Source organism: Furipterus horrens, unplaced genomic scaffold (genome assembly GCF_987537825.1).
Source record: "Furipterus horrens unplaced genomic scaffold, mFurHor1.1.pri manual_scaffold_2, whole genome shotgun sequence".
Lineage (NCBI taxonomy): Eukaryota > Metazoa > Chordata > Mammalia > Chiroptera > Furipteridae > Furipterus > Furipterus horrens.
The window spans coordinates 41634027-41646936 of NW_028327172.1; the positions used below are offsets into that span (position 1 = coordinate 41634027).

At 38.8% G+C, this 12910-nt stretch overlaps 1 pseudogene; it reads right to left on the minus strand.

The window, feature by feature from the left end:
• Positions 1-5485: 5485 nt before the first annotated feature.
• Positions 5486-6437, minus strand: LOC150018241 (olfactory receptor 10A5-like; annotated as a pseudogene).
• Positions 6438-12910: the final 6473 nt, after the last annotated feature.

The window sequence follows — 12910 nt, forward strand, 5'->3', positions numbered from 1 at the left end:
TCAGGGTGCCACAGATGTCCACCTCCTGCATATATGTAATCCAAATATATCCCAGGACAGAGATAAGACTCTGGGGCACATCACTTAAGCCATATCTCAGAATGAGTCAACTGTAATGTTTTAATCTCTAATTTTGGGGCAAGTAGCAAAGCAATTTATTATCTTCATCAGTGACTTTAAATCATTTCAGACATGGGTTGGGTATAAATAAATACAGTTTATGTACTGTTATCTGGAACATATATCTTTAATGTAATAACAAAGAACTCATGAAAGAGTTCATTAAATGCTTTAGTAAAATGCAGATAAACCATATAAATGCTTATACTTGAATCCAAGAGCTAATGTCAACTTTTTGTAAAATCTCTTCTGACCACTCCATCTCTCAACTAGGTATAATTAATTACTCTCTCCCTTGTATTCTTTGTAGTGTCTTAAAATACCCTTATTTTAACAATGGTTTTTTATCATAATTATTTTTATATGCATCCTCTCCTGAAAACTGCACTTCTTTTTGAAGACATAAGCCAAATGGTATCCATCATTGTATCCACATTACATTGCCTGGTAACTACATAGCAGCAATAGATATTTGTTGAATTACTAATTAACATTTATCTTAATTACATCAGTTAATTGGCTTAACATATTAATATCTTAAAAGGTTAATGAAGTTCTTTATTATGAATTCACAATAGATTAATCACTGTTATTTTTAAGTGCTTGTAAAAGAATCCTGTAACAATATTTTAAATTATTGGCTTGTTAGAGATATAGAAATAAATGTAGAATAATAAAACTGTACAAATTTGAATTATTATTGTCATTACTGTTATTATCAACATGACTATAATTTCTATGGTTCAAATAAACTCTAAATCAAACCTTATAGTCAAACAGCGTTGGGTACATAGAAAACAATCTAATAAAATGTACCCAAGATCCATGACTGTTGGAACGGAAGGAAAATTGCAGCACAGCAGAGTTTGAGAATTTTCTATTGACACACAACCAGATGACACTACTTAGACACTAGACAACATGTGACAAAAGTCCAGTTAATGAAGCAGAGGGAACTTACATATGCCTAACAGTAGGTTTTTGACTTTTAAAGCAGAGGAGCTCTCTCCCCCTTTTTTTGCAAACCAAATCTTACAGGGAATTTCAATACTTAAGTCCAATGAAGATAAACAAGGGCAGGGTCTCAGAGCCCCACTTGCTTGGCTTTTCCTTTTCTCCTGTCTCCTGAAATGGCCCTGCATTCATCTTCTTGGGGCCCTAGGGCTGCACAGAACACAAAATGAAAGCAGGATTCCTGGCTTTGCAGCTGCCTCCTTCCAATAGTTGTAATTCCATATTTTCTTTTATTTGCCTGATCCTTCTCTAACTTTTCCCTTTATTTAAAAAATAAAAAATCTAGCTTTCCCTCTCTTTCTCTTTCATATTTTTCACCTTTCTTTTCTGTTTTGTTGTTGTTGTTGTTGTTGTTGTTTGTTTGTTTATGTTTTTCCTGTTTTTCCCTGCTAAGTACGGTGGTAGTGAGGAAAGCATCTGTGAAGACTTTGAACTGACTCCTTGTAACCACATGAGTGCGGTTATGGTTGTTACAAGGATGTTATCAGTGCAGTATATAATTTGGGTACTGCTTTACTGCTGGATTTGCAAGCACAGAGCCATGGGTAAGTGTGGTTGTAGTTGCAGCCATCAGAGAGAAGGAGCAAGAACCCTGCGGGGAGGGAAAGTTAAGGGGAGAGAGTTGAGGTTGCCCGGCCAGCTACATCTCTATCCAGAGTGTCTCCTTACAGGGATAACACCTTGGAGAGTCAACATTTTATTTTAACAAGGAAGAACTAGACAATATACTTGAGAGCTCTGGAAAACTATCAAATAAATGATAGTTTGAGAGCACATAGTTATAATGGCAAGGACTTTGAAGTCATAAATTCAGAGTTACAATTCTGGTTATTATTATTTTTAGCTGTGAGGCACAGAGCTACTGACATGATGTTTTCTGAGTATTATTATTGCTTGCTAGTCTTTCCCAGGTTTCCTAATCTGTCAAGTCTTACAAAACTTTATGTTCTTCACTTGACACCTCTAATCACCTTTCTTGTTTCTCAGAAGTGTGTTAAAGAAGACAAATTTCTGAATGAGCCATTATCCTCTTTACAAGAAATTTCAAGTCTGTGCCCTATCCTCTCACCCTTTACTTACCTCCAGTCAGTAAGACTTGTCTGTATCACATTCCAGAGAACCCTGGTTTGTGCCAGTCACTCTGGATCAGCCTTAGTCTATGTCCGAATGATTGACTCCAAGGGAGTTCCTAAATTATGGCTCTGTCTGTGCAAGTCATGTCAGAAAATGCTGGACTGTGTCTATACCAGTCAATCGAAAGAAACTCTTGGCTGTGCTTGTCATGGTCCACGTTGCTGTTGAACCCCGAGGTTGTGCCTTGTCACATTCTCAAAGAAGCATTGTCCCCAGGCTGTGTCAGACATCCCAGGCCAATCCTGGGCTGAGGCTGGGGCCAGTCCTTGTAAAGATGCTCTGAGCTGAACAGAGCAGCTCTGGGATGGGTCTGTGTCGATTACTCTAGAGGGTTCCAGGCTGGGTCTCATGGCTATTTTGGTCTCTGGTGTTTACTATAAGAAAGTGACTTCCCCAATGCTGCTTCTTTCTCAGGTGAAATCACAGGTTTCCCTTCTGACAGGTGTGAGTTTTGAGGAGTTCCCAGGAGTACAAGAATTCATGAAGGTTTTGCAACCCCATAATTGGAAGAAGGTCTACTGCACCTCCATTTTTTTTCTACACTTGTGAGATGATAGAGCAAGGGGATAAAATTCAGTGGTCCATCCTCCAAGGTTTCCACCTGAAAAAGATTAGAGGAGCATGCAAGTGTTCTTTTTTAACTTAATTTCTGATTTTTCCAGTTTTATTAAGATGTAATTGACTTATAACATTGTATACATTTAAGGTGTACAAAGTAATGATTTGATATATGTATATGTGCAAAATGCTTACCACAATAAGGTTAGTTAACACCTCCATCATCTCATGTAATTACTTTTTTAGTCTTGGAAACAGAGATATACTTTGTTAATTATAGTCACCATGCTATATATTAGATCCCAGAACTTATTCATCTCATAACTGAGTTTGTATATTTTGGCCAACATCTCCCCATTTTCTCCACCCTACCCAGTCACTGACAACCATCACCCTACTGTGTTTCTAAAAGTTTGTGGGTTTTTTTTTTTTTCAGATTCCACATATAAGTGAGATCATACAGTATTTGTCTTTTTCTGCCTCCAAGGTCTATGTTGTAACAAATGGAAGGATTTCTTTTTTAATGGCTGATAAGTATTCCTCTGTGTGTGTATGCCTGTATATGTGTGTGTATCTCACAGTTTCTTTATCCATTCATCTTCAAATGGAGACTTAGATTGATTCATGTTTTGGATATTGTGAATAATGATTCAATGAACATGGCGGTAAAGAGATCTTTCCAAGACAGTGATTTCATTTCCTTCATGCCAGTATTCTTTTACATCTCCCCTTACTTTTGATTCTCACTGGGCTGTTAGTCAGGGGTGTTTCTGACCTGGACTCAAGAGAAGTTTTCAGACATGGGGAGGAAAATCCATTAAACATTATCTAAGCCAAGTGGAGAACATTAATGAAAACTATAAGCATTTGGTTGGGGTGTTGTTGGTTGGGGAAGCTATTTACCCCTGGTTACGACAAAGCAAAGAAAGTCTGACTAACAGTTTTGAAATCCTAACTATTCCGGAATAGGAATTGAAGTTGAGAGAGTAAAACGAAGTCCATGCTCTCACATAAAATTTCTCGCAGCTGATTAGGGCTTCATCCAAACACTCTTAATGCATATCTGAACATTTCTTACAGTTCTGAAATGATGTTATATTGCACATTTCTTACTTAAAGCAGTGACCATATCTGACGTGTTCATTATGGTTTGCTTAGTACCTAGCATGGTGTCTGCACATATATCCCAGCAATACCAAAGGGACCCCTGTAAAAGTGGGAGATGAAGAAAAAGAACTACCACTGCTCTACATAGTGATGTGATGTTCAGAGACTATTATGAAAAATAAAGGCACCTTGAAGTGATGAATTAACTACAAAAATATTGATTTCACAGTTACATGTTTGACTCTGATGATTAATAAATATCTTTGGGATATGAATTTGAATATTTTTGTGTTTAAATTATAGTAGTCCCCTCTTATCCACAGGGGATATGTACCAATACCTCCAGTGGATGCTGGAAATTGCAGATAGTAACAAATAGTTCATATACTAATGTAAAGTGTATACATATATGATATGGCTTCTATCTGGCACACCTAAATTGCCAGTATCGCTATTCTTGTGCTTTGGGCCATTATTCAGTAAAATAATGCTTACTTGAATGTGAGAACTGAGATACTATGACAGTTATTGATGGGGCTGTGAGATAACAAGCTGGTGGGCGTGCAAAATGGTAAAATCACATTGGGAGGGAATTTGCCAGTATATAGCAACATTACATATGTATTTACTCTTTGCCCAACAAATCTAATTTCTATATTCCCATCTGTCATATGTACTGGCAAAATTATAAAAAGGCATATTTCATAAAGCTATTCTTTACAACATGATATGTAATCATAAATGACTCAAATAAACCATGGTATATCTACAAAATAGAGTAGTATGAAGTTATAAAAAGAATGAGAAATATTTTTGTCGTTAAAAAAGAACTATGTTAGAATCAGCATGCATCCATTTGAAGCTTTGATGAAAGAAGCGTTATGACTGAAATTTATGTTGTCACTTCAATAAGTCATACAAATGTAAATATGGAAGCTCATCATTCTCCATGAGAAAACTAGAGTGAGGAAGAAAATGATTATTGGGGTTATAAAGGTGTGTATGGGGATTATTGATCCACTTTCCTATATCCTTACCACATACCAATGAATTCAAAAGAACTAATACTACCTAAAGGGCATGAGAACTAAATTAAGACAATGAGGAAAATTATGCATTGAGACAAATCATGGAGTTTTCTATCTGGTAAATAGTCATATTTGCCCAAAGGAAGAGATAGTGATAACATAATTTTTTATTGGTTTTACCCTCTTTAACTGTGTGTGTCTCTAAGTTAAGATTACAAGCAGTTTCATACTGTTTTCAATGTAGACACAGGGATGTGACTATCTGGTATTACTTGGCCACAGAAGTGTTGAAATACCAATAAGAAAAAGAATGTAAGTCTACAATGGGCAGGCAGAGGAGTTTTCCAGGTTGTAGTAATAGGTCTAATGTAACTCTGTGCTCTTTTCTGTCTACTGGGCTCCCTAATAGTCATTTCAACAGCTGAGTTTCATCCCAATGACGATAAGTAGAGAGGCAGAGAGGAATACCAAATATAAACCTGATTGTCCCCTATTCAATAAACTTTAGTTTTATCTCTTAATGTCTATAAGATGTAGTTTCTAAGACCTAGAGCCTGAGGAACATGCTGCTGAGGACATTCTTCACCTCATTATTTCTCAGGCTGTAGATGACAGGGTTCATCATGGGAGTGATAATAGTGTAGGACAATGATAACAGATTCTTGCTCTCAGGAGAATTATTAGACTTAGGCCAGAAGTAGGTAAGGCTTAAAGATATATAGAAAAGGGAAACAACAAGGAGGTTGGGAGTAGCAGGTAGAAAAGGCTTTATGCTTCCCTTTAGCTGACGGAATCTTGAGGATGGAAGCAGCAATGTGAAAATAGGAACATAGAATCAGCAGGCAGGGTATCATGATGACCAGAATGGTTCCAATGATTGCATAGACCTCAAACAGTGTTGTGTCCACACAGACCAGCCTCAGCACAGGTGGGCTGTCACACAATAAGTGGTTTACCTTGTTGGTGCCACAGAGTGGAAAGCTAAAGAACCGCATGGTCTGCATAGTAGCTACAGGAGAAAGCCTGGAAACCAGGAGGCAACAATCTGTTTGGCATGTGTCCTTTGGTTCATGATGACTGGGGAGTGAAAGGGAGTGCAGTTGGCTACATAGCAGTCATATGCCACAGTGGCCAGGAGGAAGCATTTAACAACCCCAAAGAAGAACAACAGATACATTTGTGTGGCACACCAGAGAAGGAGATGGTTGTGTCCCAGGGCAAGCAGTGTTCTCAGCACTCTGGACATGATGACTAGGTTGAAGCCAATTTCCAAGAAGGACAACTTGCTGAGGAAAAAGTACATGGGACTTTGTAGCATGAGGTCAGCCATGGTAACCAGAATGATGAGACTGTTTATCACAGTGACCAGGTAGATGATTAGAAATATCAGGAAGAGTAACAACTATATTTCAATAGGTAGGGAAGAGAAACTCATGAGAATAAACTCAATTCTTCTGTCCAGTTTCCTCCAACCATAATGACAGGAATGAATCCCCAGCTGGGGTCAGGGAGAGGAATTCTTAATTAGAAAAGTCAGATTCCAGATTTGTTATTCAGATTCCTTCTTAGTATCAGGGAAAGAGGCAAGATCCGGTTCTCAGAAGAGGAAGGGCTTTCCATGGTCTAAGAATAAAGATACAAAAAAAAAAAAAAAATGGCGAGAGCTTAAACTCTGGGATGGGCCTGGGTTAGCTTTTGGGGGAATTAACATTTGCCTACTTGCACATTGACGTATACAGAAAGGTCATGCCAAATAAAAAACACAAGTCCCTGAAGGGGACACTGAAGGGCCTATTTTAGGAGACATTGATATTCTTGAAAACACCTAAACTTGGGAGAATAAAAAACAACATCTATGATTTCATTAAACATATACATGTGAATTTATCAAAATTTTATAAATACGTCAATAATTATAATTCAGAACAATACATCTAATAATTTTTCTGCTCTTCATGAATTTTCTTGCCTGGCTAGAATTTGAGAGGTAAAGAGTGGCTAGCATGTATTGAGGACAGTTAACATATGCATGTGCTTTGTCCTCCTATATGTGCATTTAGTAGGTGAGGAAACTGATCCCAGAGAAGTTAAGAAATAGCAATTAAAGTAGCAGATCTGAAATTCAAACCACATCTGTTGGATTACAGAGTCCTCTGATTTCTACTGAATCATCCTTCATCAGACTGCTCTGCCTCGATCTGAAGCCTAACTCATTAATGCTTAAGAGAATTAGAATTGGGGTTTCTGTTAAATCACAGTGAAGACAGAGAAAAAAAGAACCAAGAGAATCAATATCATTAACATCAAGATGCTCAGGAGCTGGAAACAACCTAAGCATTCATCGACAGATGAATGGATAAAGAAGTTGTCATATAGACAATGAAATACTATTCAGCCATAAAAACAAGGTAATCCTGCCATTTGAAACCACATGAATGGACCATGAGGACATTATGCTAAGTGACAATAAGTCAGACAGGGAAAGACAAATACTGTATAATCTCACTTATATGTGACATCTAAACGAAATTCAAAGAAAAAGAGATCAGATTTGTGGTTACCAAAGGTGGGCACTCGTCGTCGTCGTCGTCGTCGGCAGCCGTCCGTCTCGAGAGACGATGGTGTAGCTTCTTAAGAGTCTATCTGCACCGCCAAGAATGGCTGTGCAGTCCGACTCGGGAGTGACACGGTATCTGTCTCCTCCCGTGTTGAATCGACATCTTGCGATGACGCTGGAGTGTCCTCTCCAGTGAAGCTGAAGCTACAGAGCCTGGGCAGGGTGATATGGAGGGTCTGCTGTTGCCCATGCAGCAGACCCCCCCTCTCTTCGCAGCTGAAGGATCCAAGGGAAAGACGGAGTCAATACAGCTTGGCTTCAGGTGCGCCGCAGGAGTTGCCGGTGTTGACTACAATGTCAAACCGCCTTAGGGACTCCGGCTCCGGATTTTCTGTCAGGGTTTACTCCCTTAGCCTTTCCCCTGAAGAGGTATGCCGCAAGTCAGCGGAGGTTTTTTGGAGTCAGAGTTTTCCTTCTCTGATGTGCCCTGACTGGAAGATCGAACCAGCGACACTTAGCTCGCAGGCCGATGCTCAATCCACTGAGCCAAACCAGCCAGGGGTAATAGAAAAAAAAATATATATATATATATATACTATACTAGAATGTGCTTACTTGTCCTAAAATAACAAAACGCTCTAAAAACCAACCAAGTTCTTAAGCAAATCTAAAGCAAAAGCATTAGCAAACCATACATTATGAGATGAATAATGATGTACTCCAAAACATTTGCTTAATTTTGAAACATCAGCTGGCTCATACTCTAGGGGCAGCACATCCATCCTGCTTGAAGTTTTTTTTTCTATATTCTTTACTGGAGTCTTAAAAATGCCTTCAGAAATTAAATCTACAAATACTAAAGTGGCCCATTTAAGTATATGAAAGTCAACCGAAAACGTTGGCAAGCACCGAAGATCATCTAGATGGGTTGACTACCTACTGGGGTTATCACAGTCACAAAACAGGCTCTAGGTCTCAGTACTGCGTAGTCTGATCTGGGGCTCCCTGACAATAGAGAAGCAGGAGATTCTTCACGGGGTGATAGTGGGGGCGGTGATAATGGAGGGGGGTTGGAAGTGGGCGGGGTGGGTGTGGTGGAGGAGTTTGGAGGTGAAAATGTAAGGGAGGGATTTGGGAATGGGAGGGAGGCGAGGGGTAGAAGACGGGGAAGGGGGCAGGGCTATTATTTCAGCTGTGCATTTTAGCCATGTACATATCAGGATCTTTCTGCTCAGATCAAACCAACACAACTGCAAGAAAATAGAGATCAGATTTGTGGTTACCAAAGGTGGGCACTAAGGACAGGAGAATTGGAAGAAGGTGAACAAAATGGACAACCTTTGAGTTATAGGATAAACAAGTACTAGGAATGTAACATGAAACATGATGACTATAATTTATATTGCTATATGATCTATAGGAAAATTGTTAAGAGAAGAGATTCTAAGAGTTCTCATCATAAGGAGAAATTTTTTTCTGTTTATTGTTATGTATATGAGATAATAGATGTTAACTAATCCTACTGTGGTGATCATTTCACAATACATGTAAGTCAAATCATTATGTTGTACACTATATGTATAAGTATATCTCAGTGACATTGGAAAAAATGTTCAGGAGGTTCCTGAGAATCAACCAGATCCCCATTTTGTATTATTTGTTTCCAACATGCAACTGACTATAAAGAAGCTCTTCTTTTTTTGTTATTTTGGTCATTTATAATATTGAATTCTAATGAAGAAATTATGAGATTAAGTTAGAAAATGGTATCAGCTAAGAGGCTAGAATACATGAAAAAGAAATTAGATATGGTTAGGAATCATTCCAAGAAAATTATAAGTTTCATAACATAAAAACATTATTAGAAATAGTAAAAATCAGAATTGGCACAACAAAGAAGACAAACAAGTATGCAGTCAATATTTTGGGTATGTTATATCAATAGAATTTTACTCTGTGCAAAGGAAATTGCATCTTACTTTATAGATAGAGAGAGCCACATGGATATTGGAAGCAGGGCAGTGACATTGTCATGTATGTCATATATGAAGATCACTATGACATTGTGAGAATGAATGGAATAGGGTGGGATTAGATAGGGGTCAAAGCTGAATGCATGGGATCAAGAAGACCAGGTGGTATGCTCATCCTTCAGTTCTGTTTCCATTTTCAAGCAGTAGAGGGGACAAATAATGAAAAGAGGCTACATATTAATCAGGTTGTGGTGAACAACTTAAATTTAAAGATTATATTTAAAACTCCAAAACATTCATACAGAATTATAGAATCATTCTTACTAATCAATAATGATCAAACTGATCTAAGATTTCTTTGAAGCACTGAAAATTAAATTAAGCATATCTAAAACTTGGAGCCCAACTTCAGAAAAACTAAATACAAGCTTTAAAAAATAATAATAGAAGGATCAATGATGCAGTGAATAGATAATCTCAATTAGAAACCCTCCCACTGTCAGTACAAGACAAGCCAGCCCTGTGTCTTTCAGAGTAAGGAAACAGAGAAAGACAAGGGAGTATCGAGACATAACAGTTTAGATTAATAAATACAAGACATAAGAGTAGTTGTTCCCTTCTCAAAAGAATTTTTAAAAAAAGGGGGGGGGAGCCTGGAAGAAACGATGAAGACATTGACTTGATTTCAGTATGTACCCTTGGCAAAGCCCTACCTGTTATTGAATAAGTAGTCATGAAACCGACATGCTTAGGTCCAAAAAGGCCACCTGAGGTGGTGGGAGATCATGATTATTGAATTAAAATGCTGTGGAACATATTGTTAGAAATGTTTAAAAAATGAATTAGTAAGTTAGAATAGAGGTTTGAGAAATTGTACCCAAATTACTGAGAAAAATTATGGAAAGATAAAAATAATGAGGAGAATAGTGAAGTGCAATACAGGAAAAAAAGTCAATCTAATAAGAATTCTAGAATGACATAACAATGGAGAGGGGAAAAAGACAATATTTAGAGAGGTACATGGTGAAGAATAAACATCTCTGAGCTAAAGACATGACTTTTTAAATATATATTAAAAAGACAGAGATTGGCAAAGTGGGTCAAAAATATGACCCAACTATATGTCGTTTATAAGAAATTTACAGAATACATAATTACATAAGTAGTTTTAAAGAAAAATTTGAAAAAAAGACATTATCATGCAAATATTAATTCAAAATGCTAATTAAATTATTCATATTTTATAATGATGACAATAACATACATTCTTTCCAGAACTGAAAATATAACATGTGTAAAAATCCTCATGGATTAATCTCACTGGTGAGCATAGATGCAAAAAGTCCAAATAAAATTTAATCTTTGGCTTTCAGTTAAGATGGCAGCATAGGTAAATGCAGTACTTGCATCCTCCCACAACCACATCAGAATTACAACTAAATTACAGAACCACCTGAAATCTAGCTGAACAGAAGTCCTATAACTAAGGTTATAAAGAAGAAGCCACATCAAGACTGGTAGGAGAGGTGGAGATGCAGAAACGGCTGGTCCCACACTCACATGTGGTGGATAAAAATTGGAGGGGACAGCTTGGCTGCAGAGGTGCCTCATGAGGAGTGTGGGGCCCCAGCCCCACACCAGGCTCCCCAACCCATGAGAAGTCCCCATAACTTCTGGCAAGAAAAACCAGTGGGGATTGTGTCTGAATAAGACAGAGGGCTTCTGAAGTCCCAGGCATTCATCTTAAAGGGCCTCCACACAGACCTATGGACCCACTTCTGATCTCCATTGCTGGGACAGCAGCACAAAAAAGAACCAGGGGTATATGGGGAGGAACTAAGTTGTCTGGCAGCAGGGCAAGAGCTGCAGGGGAAGCTTTCTCCCAGACAGAAGTTTGAGAAGAGAACATTGTTCCTTTTCTGAGCCCTCCCACAATGTAGCCAGCATGCTGGCATCATATTAACCTGGCTATCACTGTCCGCCCTGCCCTGGTGATTCCCTGAGACCCTGTCCACCCAAATTGGGGGCTCAGTCAAGCCATTTCCACTGGCTTCTCCATATGAACATCCTATTTGCCTATTTTGGCTCATGCTTCAGACTTCCCTAAAATTTCTCAAACAAGCAGAATCTGGGCTTGGTATGCCCCCTAACTCTCCCTAAGTGGCCCCATGCTTGGTACTAGTGGCAGATGACCTTGGTTCAAAGCTTGGCCTCTCTGGGGTACCTCCAATTCCAGAACAATGAGCAACCATCTATAGATTACTTTGTAGCCTATGCCAGGTGGTTCTGGGCAGATCACAGATGTCAGCTGACCTTTGCCTGCACCTCCCAGGAAGCCCAAGAGCCAGCACACCTAGCGGACAGCTTCAGAACTCATCAAAATACTACCCAACCCACCTCCACAAGAAACACACTCAAGAGGTGGACACAGTAGGCACCGAAGTCCCACTGAAATAAGTCCTACACAGTTGATCCTTCACAGTGGTCACAGCCAGTCCTTGCACTTGATTGACCTGAGGGTGAATTCCTCCCACTAATGTGCCAACAGCAATCAAGGCTCAACTACAACAAAAGCATGTACACAGCCCACATAAGAGGGATATGCACCTTGAGTACCCAACTTAGGCAAATGGGACGCTGTGCTACTGGATCCTACAGGACATCTACTACATTAGGTCACTCTACCAAGCCTGGGAGATGTAGCAGTTCTACCTAATACACAAAAACAAACACAGGGAGGCTGCCAAAATTAAGAGACGGAGAAACATGTCCCAAATGACAGAACAGAATCAAATACCAGAAAAAGAATGAAACAAAATGGAGACAAGCAATCTGCTAAATACAGAATTCAAAACACTAGTTATAAGGATGTTCAATAAACGTGGGGGAACACTAGATAAACAGTGAAAACTCAAAAACATTAAAAAGGGGCATGAAAACTATAAAAAAAACAAACAAATGAAGGATGTACTCACTGGGATGAAGAACAATTTACAGAGAATCAACAGTAGATAAATCAGAGAATCAACTCAGCAATTTGGAAAACAGTATTCCCTCACTTATCATGGGTATTATGTTCTAGACCCCCCTGCAAATTACAAACCTTACATTTATTCCACACTGTTAAACCTACGTAACTTTAACAACATACGTATACAGTACTGCAAAATCCTGCGGTATAGCCAAAAATCTGCGATAAATAATTAAATATAATATTTTTAAAAATCCCACGATACAGTGAGGCCACTGTTGCAGGAACTCAGATCTCTGGGTAGGGGCATGTTCCCATGCTCCTACATCCAGGTGTCCTGTGGCTCAGGAGATGAGCTGGTCTTATCTCTGCCTGGGGCTTTAGGCTGTTCAGGCAACTGGGTCATAGAATCCTGAGAACAAAGAGGTCTGCTAAGTACTCCAGCTGC